Raw genomic sequence first — 16894 nt, 5'->3', positions numbered from 1 at the left:
TTATACACTCCTGATGCACTCACTATTCTCATTTCACCCGACCTATCTATTTTCTTTTGCACCTATTTTTTAGATGCGGCGGAGCACGTCAACTTGCACGTGTAGCGTGTAGGTGTGTCGTGTGTGCAATAAAACCAGCCAAACGAAGCCCGGTTCATGAAGCTCACCTTGGTCTTCTTCCTCACCGGCCTTTCTTGGCATCTTGCTATATATGATACATCCCACCGCAATTGCCTTCGTTCTTCTAAGGGAATGAAGCACCAGTTCCTTCCATTCTCGGTCTCCTAGTGTGGAAACACCGCATCACAATCTTCTTGCGCCTGACAGAACGACTTAGAATTTGGAATTGAGGGAGTACATGCAGAGCTCTCAGTCTCTCACTCTCTTCAGCGCTACACTTTGAGCTATAGTGTATCAGTTCATTAACATATAGCAAGTAACATCAGTAAAAATTCAGGTAGATATGATGCTTGATCTTGGTTCTCTTTCGACATGCCTGCTGAATAAGATAGTTCCAATTGTAACTTGTTTTTTTTAAGAAAAGATACATAGTTACAGCTGTTGGTACTTGGTAGTTGTCTTCTTGGTTTCGTTGACCAATGTAACATAATAAGGAATTCAGCAGTATGGAACTCAAGTTATGTCAAAAGCAGAAGCAGATCTTCTGATGATGTTGTAAAGGTTGTCTCCTGATTTTTATTATTTTATTTAGGTTTCATTTCAGGTAAACATATTTTGATTTCACGAGTATAAGTCTGATGACTAAAGCATTATATATATAAAGGTTAAAAGACAAGGGATGGAGTACACGAGTTGTTAGTTTGCATTTTGTAAGAATGATTCAAGAATCAAGACTAGGAATCCCCCTTGTGTGTGTGTCTCTCTCTCTCTCTCTCTCTCTCTCTCTCTCTCTCTCTCTCTCTCTCTATATATATATATATATATATATATATATATATATATATATATATATATATATATATATATATATATATATATATATATATATATATATATATATATATATATATATATTGAGACAACAAATGCTAGCAATAGCTAGAGAGATACTGCAGCCAAAGCTTTACCATCGATCGGCACAAGGTTACTTCCTTACAAGTTATCTATACAATCCTCTCTGTCTGACTCCTATCCGCAGACTACAAGATACTCGATGTACACTTCATCATTTCCACATTCTGGTCTGGGGCATTGTATATTCTCTCTACTGAGTCGAATCAACTTGCAGCATGTTGAGGGAAAACTGATAGTACAATCTATCAACCATTGTTCTTTTCCTGCAAATTGAACTGCCCTTTCAAAGACCTCTGCATGCTGAGGGGCAAAAAACACACGGGAATTGCTAGCACCCGGACGTCCGATTCGGGCGCTAGCGTCGGACGCTCGCGCTGCTGCTCCTGGATGCCCCCCTCCCCCCGTCCACAACCAGCAACCTCGTCCCCATCCCCAACCTCGTCCCCATCGCCCGCAACCGAGCCCGTTTCCATCGGGATGCCCCCGTGCACGCCCGGCACGTCCACACCTCACGCCTCAGTCCCCATCTCCATCGCCATCCCCATCCCCATCCCCATCCCCATCTGTTTGCCTCGCCCCCGCAGGAGCACCCCCCACCGCGTCATGCCCCCCGACGACAGCTCCGCTCCCCAATGCGCTCCTGTCCCCCCTTCCCCAACTGCAACATCGGAAAAAAAATATATAGTGCAACATTGATAAACATACACTGCAACATCGAAAAATATCTACTGCAACAACAACAAAAATCTACCGTAACAAACGAAAAATATGTACTGCACCATCGAAAAAAATCTGACGCAACAATGAAAAATATCTACTGCAACAAAAAAAATGTGTAGTGCAACATTAAAAAACATGTACTGCAACATCGAAAAACATATACTGCAACATCGAAAAAATATGTACTGCAACATCAAAAAACTATGCTGCAACATTCGAAAAAATGTACTGCAACATCTCAAGCAGTAGTACTGCAACATCGCAAAAACATTTGTTGCAACAACGCAAAAAAGTCTCATTGCAACATTCAAAATCATCTGTTGCAACATCCAAAAAAACCAATGTAACACGGCGAGATCTGACCCCGAGAGCTCGCCGGAACCCTAGCCACCGCCGCATCCCTTAGATCCAGAGGAGGAGGAGGAGAAGGAGGAGGAGGGCTCAGATCCAGATCCAGAGGAGGAGGAGCAGGCCTCAGATCTAGATCCCTCCGCGAGCTACCTTGTTGGAGCCGTCGCTGTCGTCCTCGTCTCCCGTGGGGGTGCAGGAGCAGGGTTGCAGGGAGAGTGGGGGTGCATAGAGGTCGCGGAGGGCGAGGGACGGAGGGAGGAAGGGAGCACGGGCAGGCGAGCGCACAGCGAGCTTGCGAGCGCGGTGCACAGTGTCATCGTCCCGGGGACGGCCCGGAGAGCCGGCAGGAAAGCGGGCAGAGGAGCGGCGCAGGAGAGATCGAGTGTGTGGGAGTAGGCAGAGTGAGTGCGGGAGAGAGTGGGTGGAGGCAGCGGGGGAAGTGAAGTGCGAGCACAGAGCGGTCTGTGGAATAGTGCGCCCGATCACCCCGGACGCTCGGTCTATAGCATTACCGCAAACACATAAAAGGAATTCCTGTAATTCATTAACGTGCTTATTTCATACAAAGCCTATTATAGATCACCTTTGTATCAGTTCATTGAAAAAACAACAACAACAAAACAAAAAAACCCCAGAAAACTAACCTGGTACACAAGATCTCAACCTCGTTGCACCGCATTTGAGATGCGCCTGAGGACGTCGACTTGCGCGTGTAGATGAGCAACGTAGTCCACAGCCTCATGAAGCAGCGAGATCTCATCGAGCAGCTCGCCGCCAGGTATCATCTTCCTCAGCACCTTGGTCCTCTTCCTCAGCACCTTGGTCCTCTTCCTCACTAGCCTTCTTGCAATCTCCCTGCTACCGATCATGGCCGTCCTCGTCCTTGCAAGCGACAAGGCACCGCCAGTGCCACCTCTTGATCTCCGCCATGTGTGGAGACACGGCCTCACGATCTTCTTGCACACGCGCGTGTTCTTCTTCTTCCCCGGCGACGACGACGGCTTGCTCAGCCTCCTAGACGGCGACGAACTCGAAGCCAAGACGGCCTGCGGGCTGCGGCCACCGCGCTCCGCGGCCGCGGGCAGTCGCCATGGCGATGTCGGCCGACGACTTGATGGCGCACTTCCTCTGCTGCAGACGCATCATGGCGGCGCCCCCAGAGGCAGAGGATGAGATGCAGAATTCGCTGCAGGCTTGCAGACTCAAGATCATGTTCTCGAGGAAGCCTTGCTGGAAGGCCTTGGTGTTGGGGCCTCGCATTGCGTTGATTGAGCTGGAAAAGTAAGAGCCAGGTCGTGTAGGAAGCAATGGAGAATCTGTGTGTGTGTGTGTGTGTTTGAGATATATATATAGAGAGAGAGTGTGTGTGCTTGTGGATCGATGTATATATACATCTGATCTCCATGAGGAACGGAGTTGCATCCTGCATGTGGTGTGAGCTAGCATGCATTCCCACCATTTTGTGGTCCTCGATAGCTAAGCTTGCATGCATCTCTTCTCGCTTTTCTGATCATGGCACATGCTCCATTGTTGTACAGTTGCATGCGACTGAAAGGTCTCATTTTGAAGGTTGAAGCTAAGAGTTAGGAGTACTAGTTGAAAACAGTGTGTGCTAGCTAGCTAGCTAGCTGTATAGGTGGTTAGCAGAAAGAAAACAATACAGTGTGTAACAATTGACAGCTCAGAATTAAGCATGTGGTTGAGGGGCTGCAAAGTACAAGGTATATAGTGTTGTGTTGTGTTATTCCATGGGATTTTCTATTGCATGCTCCGTATGTATATGTATGTATATATATGTACCTCACATGTCACATGATCATCTCAAAGTACAATCACAAGTACAAATGTACAATGCAAGGAAAATAGTACTTAAATAGTTGTGAATATCAACAGCTAGAGCTAGCTGGTATCCCCCATGCATATTTGAGAGAGATCATGCAGTGAAAAGAGAGGAGCGTGAGAGAGAGGCTAGGGAGTGGGGTCCGCGCCGGGCTCCCCATGAGCATGAGACGAGAAGAGGAGGCAATCAGGCAAGGCGCACATGGCGGCACATGCTGCTCCACCCCGAGTTGGCAACCTTGCGAGTTATGAAGCGAGAACGTAGATTCGTTGGCATGCATGTTATGTGCTGTGCTGCCGTCCCTCCCATTCCATCCAACACGCATGCATGCATGTTCAGCGATCTCAGCTCTGTGTTATTTGTCAGCAACGCCTTATTAGCCTACCGAGTTTCAGAAACTCGCAGTTAGCTGCATGCCCATGCCCATGCCCCCAGACTGTAAATTAAACGTAGCTTGCACTGGAGCTAGATCTTACGGTAAATTCAAGACACCTCGAGTAGATGCATTGAGTGAGATTATATTGTTGAGACATAGCCTTTTTTTTAGTTGAATGTATCATTGGTCCATTAACTTTTATCTATGTTTCATTTAGATCCATCAACTATAAAAATAATTTTTTTGGTTCATAAACTTTTTAAATGATGCACTTCTAATTCATATCCTTTCGTTTATGTTTTTAATCTGATGTGGCTGTCCAAATGGCATTGACCTGTCTTTGGAGGGAGCTGTAGCTCACATGACGGGAAGGAAATCAGAAGGAAGGTGCACACGTGCCCTTGCCCTCGTGGCCTTCCTCCCGCTCTACGTGTTCGTCAGCGCCGCGCTCTCGATGACAGCGCTGCCCATGCTTGCCTGCATCCTCAACGAGCTCGGCCTCCTCGGCATGTCGTTAGGCGAGACGGCGCGTCGGGAGGCCGCCTTCGTGGCGCTCATGCCGTCGGGGTGCCGCAGCTCGTGAGGGCGGAGTCTGGCGAGCACGGAGGCAAGGGCACGCGCTGTCGGAGCAGCCACCGCGCCTGCGAGCAGAGCACTGCCCACGACGGTGCCGGGGGAGGCCAGCGCGCCAGCGCGCTCGGGGTCCAAGCAGCGCGCCATGAGCTGGCGTAGCGAGCACAGCATGAGCAGAGCCTATGGGCGAGCACAGCGATCACGTGTGGGATCGCCACCGCCGTCGTTCTAGTACTTGTGGACCCGAGCACGGCCGGGCAACAGAGCTGGTCAGCGCGTGCGGCGTAGGAGCAGAGCCTATGGGTGACTGCGGCTGATAGTCACGGATCTTAATCACGCACTGTATGTGGCTGGATCGAATGAAAGGAATTGATGAACACGAAGAACAGATGGGCAACCGCCATGATGGCAACAGGGTGACAGCGCCCCTTTTCGCTTTGATGGTTTTCAACACACTGAGCCTAACCAACTTTTACAATGCATCACTCGACACCTCAATGACCCAGCTACTTATACCGTAGCTAATGCACACGATTACAAAAGCAACAACTGCTTAAACACACTCTGAACATGACTAAAAATACACTATGCAGATAACTGCAGTGTCGTGGGCGCGGTCACCGCTAGCCTCCCACTGCACCTTGATTCAAACTGAGTCTTGGCGCGTTGCTTGACCAACTGCTCCATGCCACGTCGCTGCTCCAGGTGTTCCCAATCAGTGTGACTAGGATTACACCGACAAGTTCCCCCCTAAGCCTGAGGCACACTGAGGTTTCTGATCCCAATCAGATGGCTCATGGCTGACAGCTTCACAGCAGGCATGGCCTTGGTCAGAATATCTGCTTTCTGCTCCTCAGTTCCCACCCTCTTCACCACAATCTGCCCTCTTTCAACACATTCTCTAATGAAGTGATACTTCAAATCAATGTGCTTACTCCTCCCATGAAACACTGGATTTTTCATGAGGGCTATTGCTGAATTGTTGTCCACAAATAAAGTAACAGGCTTAGGATCTTGCTTTGTAATCTCACTGATCAAGTTTCTAAGCCATAGTGCTTGCTTGGCTGCTGCAGTGGCTGCCATAAACTCTGATTCACAAGAAGAAAGTGACACTGTTTTTTGTTTCTGAGAGCTCCAAGTGATCAAGTTCTCATTCAAATAGAATGCCATTCCTCCAGTGCTTCTTCTCTCCACTGTATCACCCCCATGATCACTATCAGAGTAGCCAATGAGCTTGTCTGTACTCCCACCTTGGACATACACCAGCCCAAAGTCCACTGTGCCTTTCAAGTATCTCAAGATCTATTTTACAGCTTTGGCATGCATCACTGTGGGGTTTTCCATGAACCTGCTAGCAACTCCCACAGAGTAAGACAGATCAGGCCTACTGTGTAGTAAGTATCTTAGGCACCCAATCATGCTTCTATACTCTGTTGAGTCCACTGGTTGTCCACCTTTGTCAGCATTAAGCTTGCATCCGGGTTCCATTGGGAATTTAGTTGAGTTACAGTCACTTATACCAAATTGATCCAACACCTTTCTATCATATCCACTCTGTTTCACAGTGATGAAATCTTCCCTCTGCTCCACCTCAATCCCAAGGTAGTAGCTTAGCAGCCCCAAATCAGTCATTTCAAATTCATTCATCATTTGTCTCTTGAACAGGTTGATCTCATCTAGATTTCCTCCAGTCACGATTAGGTCATCTACATAGACACCCAAAATGATTGCATCAACACCAGTACCCCTGTTATACACTGCCTGTTCACTTAGACATCTTCTGAAATTCAGCTTCCTTAGGCTTTTATCAAGTTTGATATTCCAAGCCCTAGGAGCTTGCTTGAGACCATAGAGAGCTTTGCTCAACCTGAATTCCTCATTCTCTTTACCTTTCACTTCATACCCTTTAGGCTGTGACACATAAACTTCTTCCTCTAGATCTCCATGTAAGAATGCAGATTTCACATCAAGATGATGAATCTTCCAGCCATTGTTAGCTACAAATGCAAGCACAGTTCTGACTGTATCTAGTCTGGCAACAGGAGCAAACACCTCCTCAAAGTCAATGCCATACTTCTGCACATAACCCTTTGCAACTAGCCTAGCCTTGTACTTCACCACCTCACCATTTGAATTCCTTTTCAACTTATAAACCCACTTGAGACCAATGGGTTTCTTTCCCATAGGTAACTTGACCAGTTCACATGTCCTGTTCTTTTCAATGGATTCCATCTCTCTATCCATTGCTTCAATCTACTCTTGATGACTAGCAGCTTCTGCATATCCAGTTGGTTCTCCTGTCTCCACCAACAATGCTTCCACATCAGAGTCCATCAACTCTATTTCTGAGGTATCATCATATATTTCTCCTAAGTTTCTGAATCTAATGGGACCACTATCATCAGTTGAAGTAGGAGTGGAATTGTCTCCATGAACAGCACTATGTTGTGGTGTCACCATGCCAACACTAAAATCAATAGGCTCTTAAACAATCTGTTCTCCTTGTTGTGCAGGTGACTGTGCTAATTCAACTCCACTATCAACACTGACACCTGCCTCATCTGCCTCTTCTTCCTGTGCTACTACATCATTGACACCAAAGTCAACATAGTCATATTCAAAATCATTTTCAACTATGACTTCACTAGACACATTTTGACCCATAGCTGATTCCTAGTTCCACACTTTCTTTTCTTCAAACACAACATCCCTACTGACAACAATCTTGTTGTTTTTAGGGTCATACATTCTATGTGCTTTGCTTCCTTCTTCAACCCCAAAATAAACCAACTGCTCACTTCTATCATCAAGTTTCTTCAGATGAGGTGTTGATATTTTTGTGTGACCAACACACCCAAACACTCTCAAATGACCTAAATTAGGCTTTCTCCCTGTCAAAGCCTCATATGGAGTCATGTCACCTAGCTTCTTGGTTGGCAACCTATTCAGCAGATAAACTGCTTGCCTGACAGCTTCTCCCCAATACCTCCCTGGTATTTTCATGCTCTTAAGTAGAGCCCTAGCCATCTCCATCACAGACCTGTTCCTCCTCTCCACCACTCTATTTTGTTGAGGAGTGTAAGGTGCTGTGAGCTGCCTTTTGATCCCAGCTTGTTCACAAACCTTTGCCAAAACACCTGATAGAAATTCCCCACCCCTGTCAGATCTAAGAACTTTCACCTTACACCCAGTGAAATTCTCTACCTTTGCTTTATACTTGACAAATACATCACAAGTTTGATCCTTGCTCTGCAACATGTAAGCTTGCATCCACCTAGAATGGTCATCAACCAACAGCATAAAATATTTGTTTCCTCCTACTATCTCTGGTGATATAGGCCCACACAGGTCAACATGAACCAGCATAAGCTTCTCAGTTGACTGCCACTGTGAGGCCTTAGGAAATGGACTCCTAGTTTGTTTTGCTGAAATGCAATCACTACAAACTTGTTCAGGATGACTGATCTCAGGCACCCCAACTACCATTTTCTTACTAACCAGCTGTTTCAAATATCTGAAATTCACATGGCCTAACCTCCCATGCTAGAGCCAAGCCAAATCATCAATGCATGCTAGTAAGCTTTTAGGTTTTATAGTTTCAAGCTCAATCTTGTAAAGTCTATTATGTGTCCTAGGTACACTCATGATCAATCTATCAGGATGTTTCTCTGAAACTTCTAGCACATTTTCATCAAGCATAACTCTGTGTCCTAGCTCAGTTAACTGACCTAGACTGATTAAATTGCTTCTTAACTTTGGAATGTAGTAGACATCAGATAACACCCATTGATCACCCTTCTTCCCTTGGAACACTACAGTACCTTTACCCACGATTTCTATTGTAGAACCATCCCCAAATCTTACCTTGCCAGAAATAGCACTGTTCAGATCTCTAAATTTCTTGTGATCACCAGTCATGTGGTTGCTTGCTCCATTGTCCAAGTACCACACATTGCTTGATGGATCACCTCCACCAGTTAGATGAAGTTCAGACTGTGAAGGGTCGAGATGGCGACTAGAGGGGGGGTGAATAGTCTTTTCTAAAACTTAATTGCGTCGGCTAACCGATACAAATGCGGAATTAAAACTATCGGTTTAGCCAAGACTATACCCCACTATATATGTTCACTAGCACCTTGCAAAGATAACAATTATGCAACAAAGGTGCCGGGCTAGCTAGAGCTCTCCTAAACAATTCTAGGAGCAAGGTTACACAAACCTAGGCCACTAGTACTTTAAGCGACAAGGGAGCTCCTACACATGCTAGTAAGCAAATGCACAAAGCTAACTAAGCTCACTAGCAATGCTCAATAACAAGGCAACCAATGCCTAATTAGAGAGCGCAAATACTTAGTTACACAAACTAAGGAATGTGACTAACAAGGTTACTAAAACCAAATTAGCCACGCAAGGGAGCTACTTCTATGCTACACAAGCAAGAAGGTAATTAGCAAGCTACACAAGCTATCTAATTACAAGAGCAACTACACAAGCTTAATATGTATAAAAGTAATTACAAGCTTGTGTAATGGGGATGCAAACCAATGAGAAGAACAAGGTTGACACGATGATTTTTCTCCCGAGGTTCACGTGTTTGCCAACACGCTAGTCCCCATTGTGTCGACCGCTCACTTGGTGGTTCGGCGGCTAATTAGCATCACCCGCTAAGCCCGCACGTCGGGCATCGCAAGAACCTACCCCTTGAGTGAGGGTAGCTCAATGACACGCTTTACTAGAGTTGCTCTTCGCGGCTCCCGCGGGGCGAGCACAAGTACCCCTCACAAGCACTTCTCCGGAGCGCCGCACAAGCTTCTTGCGGGCTTCCACGGAGACCACCACCAAGCCATCTAGGAGGTGGCAACCTCCAAGAGTAACAAGCACCACCGGCTTGTAACTCGATCACCTAGTGCCACTCGATGCAACCTCACGATGCAATCGCACTAGAATCGCTCACTCACACAATCGAATGATCACTATCAAGTATATGTGTGATGGAGGGCTCCCAAGCACTCACAAGCATGGACACTAAGTCCCTTGAGGTGCTCTACCCCAGCCATGGCCAAGGGCCACTTCTATTTATAGCCCCAAGGGCTAAACTAGCCGTTACCCCTTCACTGGGCAACGGTCGGGCCGACCGGACGCTTCGGTTGTGTTGACCGGACGCTGGACCTCAGCGTCCGGTCGCTCGCAGACGACCACGTGCCTCGGTTCCAACGGTCACTTGACCTGACCGGACGCAGCAGCACTCAACTGACCGAACGCTGAACCCCCAGCGTCCGGTCGTTTCCAGTAAGCTCCCGAGCATGACCGGACGCGTCCGGTCGAACGCGATCGGACGCAGCCAGCGTCCGGTCACTCTCCAGCTACTGCGTCACCGTACGTCAGCCTGACCGGACGCAGCCTTCCAGTGTCCGGTGCATTCAGATCCAGCGTCCAGTCAGTTGACTAACGCCAGCATCTTCTCCATTTTCTTCACCCTTGCTTAAGTGTGCTAACCACAAGAATTTGCATCCGGCGCAATAGAAAATAGGCATTCCATTTTCCCGAAAACGCCGAATCCATCTCAACCCTGCAAACACCACCGCCTTTGTAAATGTGCCAACACCACCAAGTGTACACCACCATGTGTATGTGTGTTAGCATTTTCACAATCATTTCTCAAAGGATGTTAGCCACTCAACTTACCACGCCACTCGATCCTAGCGACAATGCAAAGTTAGATCACTCGAGTGGCACTAGATGACCGATATGCAAACAAGTTTGCCCCTCTTGATAGTACGACCATCTATCCTAAACCCGGTCATAAACTTCTCTACACACATATGACCGGTGAAATGAAATGCCCTAGGTTATACCTTTGCCTTGCGCATTCCATTCCATCTCCTTCAATGTTGATGCAACACATGCACCAACACGATCAACAATGATATGATCCACTTCATATCATCATATGATCATATTGGTTCATTGATCTTGACTTTACTTGCTCTTCACCGTTGCCATCGTCCATCGGCGCCAAGTCTTGCTCAGCTTCACCGCCACGCGGTCCATCACTCCAAAGCCTTCGACTTGCCCTTCACGCTTGCAACCGGTTCATCAAGCCAAGTCTTGTCTTGATCTTCTCCACATTGAACACATGACTCAATGTCATGTCTCATGTGCATTTAAGCTCCTTCATCATCACATGTGTGAGCTTTGCAACATCTCCAAGCCATTTTCACCTCCATGGCATATGTTGCTCATACACATGTACCTATGGACTAATCACCTATGTATCTCACATAAACACAATTAGTCCACCTAAGTTGTCACTCAATTACCAAAACCAAACAAGGACCTTTCAGGCTGTACTTTGGCTTCATTCAGTAACAGTTTCTGAATCATGTCCTCTAAAGAACACTGTAGTCGATTCGACAATACAGTTTCTGCCAACAGAACCGCAGGCTCCCTCTCCACCTTGACAAGGTGAGCTTCCTCCTTCTTCTTCTCACCCGGGCATCGATTGGCGTAATGCCCATAGGCATGGCATTTGAAGCATTTGATGTGACTCTTGTCACGCTTCCCATTGCCATCCTTCCCGGCATCAGCTCCCCCACCACGGCCACTGCTGCCTCCACCGTGCCCACGGCCTCGCCCATGCCAACTGCTTTCTCCTCTCTTCCCCTTCCCTGAGGAATCACCATTAGATTGCTTCTGCCTTGCCTCCCACTCAGCCTGAGTGAGGAGGACCTGGCCTTTCACTGGTCGAGCACCACTGCTGCCCCGCCGCGTCCGCTCTTCGAAGGCCTTCAGGCGCCCTACCGCTTCATCGAATGCAAGAGTCTTCAGATCAAAGAACTGTTTGATTCCTGCCACAATGGCGAGGTACCGATCGGGCATGATGTCAAATAGTTTCTTCACCAGATCTGCGTCGGTGATGTTCCCCCCAAGCTGCTACTCTTGACTGACAGTGCCGTCAGTCTCCCCACAACTTGATCCAGTGGATCATCATCCTTCATCTCGACTGCATCGAATTCGCTCTTCAAAGTCTGCAGCCGAGCATCTCTGACTCGATCCGCACCGACGAAACGCGCCTTCAGGGAGTCCCACACCTCCTTCCCCGACTTCTTCTTCGCCACTTGCATCAAGATGTCGTCGGGAATGCACTGAAGAAGGTGCGCCTTCACCTTCCAATCCTTCGCGTCCAGCTTCACCTTCTCAGCCGCGGTCGGCGCCGCAGCTTCCAGATCTGGCTCAACCACCTCCCACTCCTCCCGATCCTCCATGATCGCCTGAACTCGAATGCACCAACTGGTGTAATTCGAGCTCGTCAGAGTTGGGTAAACCTGGCGTGCTTCCCCGCCGCCTCGCGCCCCATCCCCGCCACCACTGCCGCTGGCAACGATCGACATGGACCTAATCTGGAGTGTCTCCACGCGTGATCAAGGCTCTGATACCAAATGATAGTCACGGATCTTAATCACGCACTGTATGTGGCTGGATCGAATGAAAGGAATTGATGAACACGAAGAACAGATGGGCAACCGCCATGATGGCAACAGGGTGACAGCGCCCCTTTTCGCTTTGATGGTTTTCAACACACTGAGCCTAACCAGCTTTTACAATGCATCACTCGACACCTCAATGACCTAGCTACTTATACCGTAGCTAATGCACACGATTACAAAAGCAACAACTGCTTAAACACACTCTGAACATGACTAAAAATACACTATGCAGATAACTGCAGTGTCGTGGGCGCGGTCACCGCTAGCCTCCCGCTGCACCTTGATTCAAACTGAGTCTTGGCGCATTGCTTGACCAACTGCTCCATGCCACGTCGCTGCTCCAGGTGTTCCCAATCAGTGTGACTAGGATTACACCAACAGCGGCGAGGACGTCCGGCGTCGAAACTTTCTCCTTTGCCCACGTCACGCCTGGGCCGAAACCAGTGCTCGTGGCACCATCCCAGCTAGCTCTCTAGTGGTGGTGGGTTTCGTCGTACGCTTGCCGACGGCGTCGAGGACTGAGGAGTACGATCTGATCTATGGCCGCCTCTGTCAAGGATTGAGGAGGGCGATTGACCGGGTCTGCGCGCGGCAGTGGCCCCAACCGAGGGCTGGAGAGGCATGTGGTTGTGCGACGGCACCATGGGCGCGGGCTCTATACGGTCATGGCCGGCCGGTGCGAGCGGTGTGCCCTTGGGCCCGCCACCGTCACTGCTGCCAGAGACAACAAGCACGAGGGCGAGGAGCGCCCACGTAAGGAAAGCACGAGGGCGAGGAGCGCCCATGTGAGGACGTCTTTCACCGCGGACGCGGCCATGGCCGTCTCGCGGAACGGCATGCCGAGGAGGCCGAGCTCCTTGAGGATGCAGGCGAGCACGGTGGACAACCACGTCAGACCCGTTAGCGCCACTTGGACAGCCACATCAGATTAAAAATAGAAGCGAAGGGGTATAGACTAGAGGTGCATCACTTAAAAAGTTTATGAACTCGAAAAACCACTTTCATAATTGATTGACCTAAGTGAAACATGGGCAAAAGTTAATGGATCAATGATGCATTTAACTCTTTTTTTATAAGTCGACGGGAGAGAGAGGGTCCCCCACCTGGGTTTCATTGCATTGGTCGGCTCTGAAAGCCATAGTTTGAAACATTACAGGGTTTCAGGCATTCCTTGGCGCACACATCGCGCTGTCTGACGAAACTGAGGAACTAAACATAGCATAACAACATAGGAAGCGTAGGTTATTACATTGCCCTTGAAAGGATCGAGCACACCACGTTGTTGCGACGTGTCTATCTTCAGGTTTTAGCCTCGCTCCCCAAATATATGCGTCCAATTTGCATGCTGAAAGGGCACCCGTGAGAGTCATTTAATTTGTTCCTTTCTGATAGCAATGGTGTTGCGCCATTTCCAAATAATATGCCATGAGCAGAGCAGCACGAAGGAGCCAAAGTGTTTCTGTGAAATGTGGTCTGGGCATTGGATCTCTTTTAACCTTGCGATAGGCCAATCTTCGTTAGTTCTAATGCCGACTGCATTCCAAAACTGTCGTGCATTGGTGCAGCCTTCTTCACCAAATTCACCTTGCACTGAATTCTGCTCTGGGAGTTGAGACCTAATTACAGCGTCAGATGGATCAGTCTGTAACTGACATGCAGGTGGAAGAAGCCTAGCAGCTAGTGCTTCAGATATATATCCATCTGCAACTCACATGTAGATCGATGAAACAAACAAAACGACTATAGTGTATGCTTCAAATATCCATCTATATAATACCTCATTATCACTTAATTAGTCACGTGTAACTGAAAGAAACCTAGAGCTTCAGATACCTACCTCTATCTGTAACTCACACGCACGCGTAAATAATGAAAGGAACCTAGAGCTTCCCTTTTATTTGGTAGCCGTGGCCCGTCGTCGGCATGCGCATGGCAAATTGTGGTGGCTCCGCGAGTAGCAGATGGAGCCATGGAGGACCTCTTTTGAGCAGCCAGCCAAGCCAGATTGTGCATGCAATGCAAGGCAATGGATGGAGAAAGCGAGGGAGGGACGTGGTTACCCCACATGACGGCCACATGGGTTTCTCTCCAAACTCGGAGCATGCACATGGCGCTTTCCGGCACGCTTGATAGCGCAATGTGTGCAGAGAGTACACTGCACACAGCCTACACTCCTATTCCATGGACGTCCACAATTTCAGGTGTCTTCCCCCCTATATTGTCTCTGGGAATACTTCCTTTTTCTGGTTTTCATATCATGTGTGCTTTTGCATTGGGTCCTGACATTATGGAGCACCCATGTGAGCTTTTGCTTGGTTTGTTTGGAGTGAGAGGAGGGCTAAAGATATATGCGCCTCCGGACTGGAGTATCACATGATCCATATCGCAGCAAATTCAATGAGATTGTTGTGATTGCTGGGTGTTTTTATTTTTGTCAAAATGCTCTTGCTCAGTGAGATACGGATACCCTAAAGTAGCAGATCGATGAATTGGGCGCCGGGCAATCCGGATGATGGCTCAATGCTCAAGGCTGGCAGTGGTGCTGGCGCATTACAGGAAAAAATATTCAGATATGGAGCCAGTCTAATTTGTTCTTTACTGAAACAACGATGGGCTTTTCAGGAACCTGCGAGCAACTTCCATCCCGAGTATTGTGGCCCCGGTGTTTTTCATACAGGAAGAGTCTTATGGGCCTCGTGGAATCCATCAGCCGCCCTTTACGGGCCTGTTTGCTTTATCGTGTGCCTAATCCAACCATCAGGCTCAACATCTCAGGTGTTGGATTTCGGACTCCCTGTATCCGGACGTGATGCCTGGAGCCCTGGACGGAGCTGCCGGGGCTGGTCCTCCAAGCAAACATGGCCCAATGCAGCAGCTTCTGCACACGCTAAAGCAAACATATAATCAGCAAACGATCGTTTTGCTAAAAAAATAAAAAAAAATCAGCAAACGATCGCTGTTTGCTCAAAAATACAATTCTAGCTTTGGACAATATTTTTTTTCTTAAACTTGACTGAATTTATATAAAATACTATAAACATTTATGTTTTCAAATTGTTTTATTACGAAAGATATATATATATATATATATTGCATTATTAATTAAGAAACTACCAGCTCTTATTTCTAGCCACAGTACGCCGCCAGTAGGCCTGTGAGGCTGTGACCAAACTTGATTTCAGTTTGGGCCGCGTTTAGTTGCGCCCGGAATTGGCGCCGCCGGATTTCTAGCGACACTGTAGTATTTCGTTTGTATTTGGTAATAATTGTCCAATCGTTGACTAATTAGGCTCAAAACGTTCGTCTCGTAAAGTACAATCAAACTGTGCAATTAGTTTTTGATTTCGTCAACATTTAGTACTCCATGCATATACCGCAAGTTTGATATGACGAGGAATCTTCTTTTTGCATAGTATCGAAGTTGGGAATTTGGTGGAACAAAACGTGACCTTGGGAGCCAAGAGACAACCAACGACGCCAATGTACAGTACTGCCGCTGAAGCGAAATGACAAGTTGAGAGAACACTGGAATAATAAAAATGCCTAAATATCTCAGAGTGATTGCGCTAGTACCAGAGGAACAGCAAGCGATACGTACCAATCCGACGCGACGCGACTCTTGCTTGGGTCGCGATCGCTATGTCACGAGCGAGCAGCCTTCGTAAAATGACCCCGTCCCAGGCGCGAGGCAGAGCAGAGCCGTGATGTGGTGGTAGTCCGTTGGAAATTTTTAATTTTTATTAATTATTATATTAATCCTTTTTCGAATTCTATTGTAAAAACTAACCTCAACCATTTTTATGTAAAATAGAATTTGAAATAAGATTTAAAAATAATTAAAATAGCTCTAAAATAAAATAATCCCTTACAATGGTTGAGATTTTTAATGACAAGCGCCACCGTATGTCTAAGACAAGGCATGATATGAACAAGCAATTTTTTAATGAAAAAAAAAACAAATTTCAGAAAAAAAATCTTGCAATCTGTAGAACAATTTGGCTGCGTATCGGATACCCGTCATAAACGCGTAGAGTTGGGGTTTTTTATTATAATCCTAGAACAAAAAATTTCGCACACTAAACTGGCGTTCATATTCACCAAACATTTGGTTTCCGCTTGGATATACTTCCATGTTTAGCGAAGCATCTCAAACTTGGAAAATGGGCTTCCAAAAAAGAAGCTTGGCGTCGACCCAAAACGTTGATAAATGTCGCAACTTTCGTTTTATATGGGATTAAACAACAAACGCCACACGTCTGGTTTCACTGGTTTCAAGCGTCCTTATCATAGATTAACACCAACAACAAATTAGATGACACGTTTTCAGACGAAGGCCCTTTCAAGTTTTTTTTTGAGATGATTTTTTAAAGAAAAACAAAGGCCTTTTCAAGTTTTGAATCACAAAGAAAAGAGCGAAAACGGTTTGCATTTATACATCAGGTTGGTTTCCATGATTTGACAATTTTTTGTAGTCTTGGCACCTATGTTTTCTCTTATAACACTAGATATGGA

The 16894-nt window shown here is 47.1% G+C and overlaps 1 pseudogene; it reads right to left on the bottom strand.

Annotated features, from left to right (window-relative positions):
• Nucleotides 1-2764: 2764 nt before the first annotated feature.
• LOC136471218 (transcription factor IBH1-like 1) lies at nucleotides 2765-3366 on the bottom strand (annotated as a pseudogene).
• Between the last annotated feature and the right edge of the window lie 13528 nt (nucleotides 3367-16894).

Source organism: Miscanthus floridulus, chromosome 8, assembly GCF_019320115.1.
Source record: "Miscanthus floridulus cultivar M001 chromosome 8, ASM1932011v1, whole genome shotgun sequence".
In the NCBI taxonomy this organism is placed as follows: Eukaryota; Viridiplantae; Streptophyta; class Magnoliopsida; order Poales; family Poaceae; genus Miscanthus; species Miscanthus floridulus.
The sequence above is the reverse complement of the archived record's forward strand: the minus strand, read 5'-3'. Positions and strand labels throughout refer to the sequence as shown.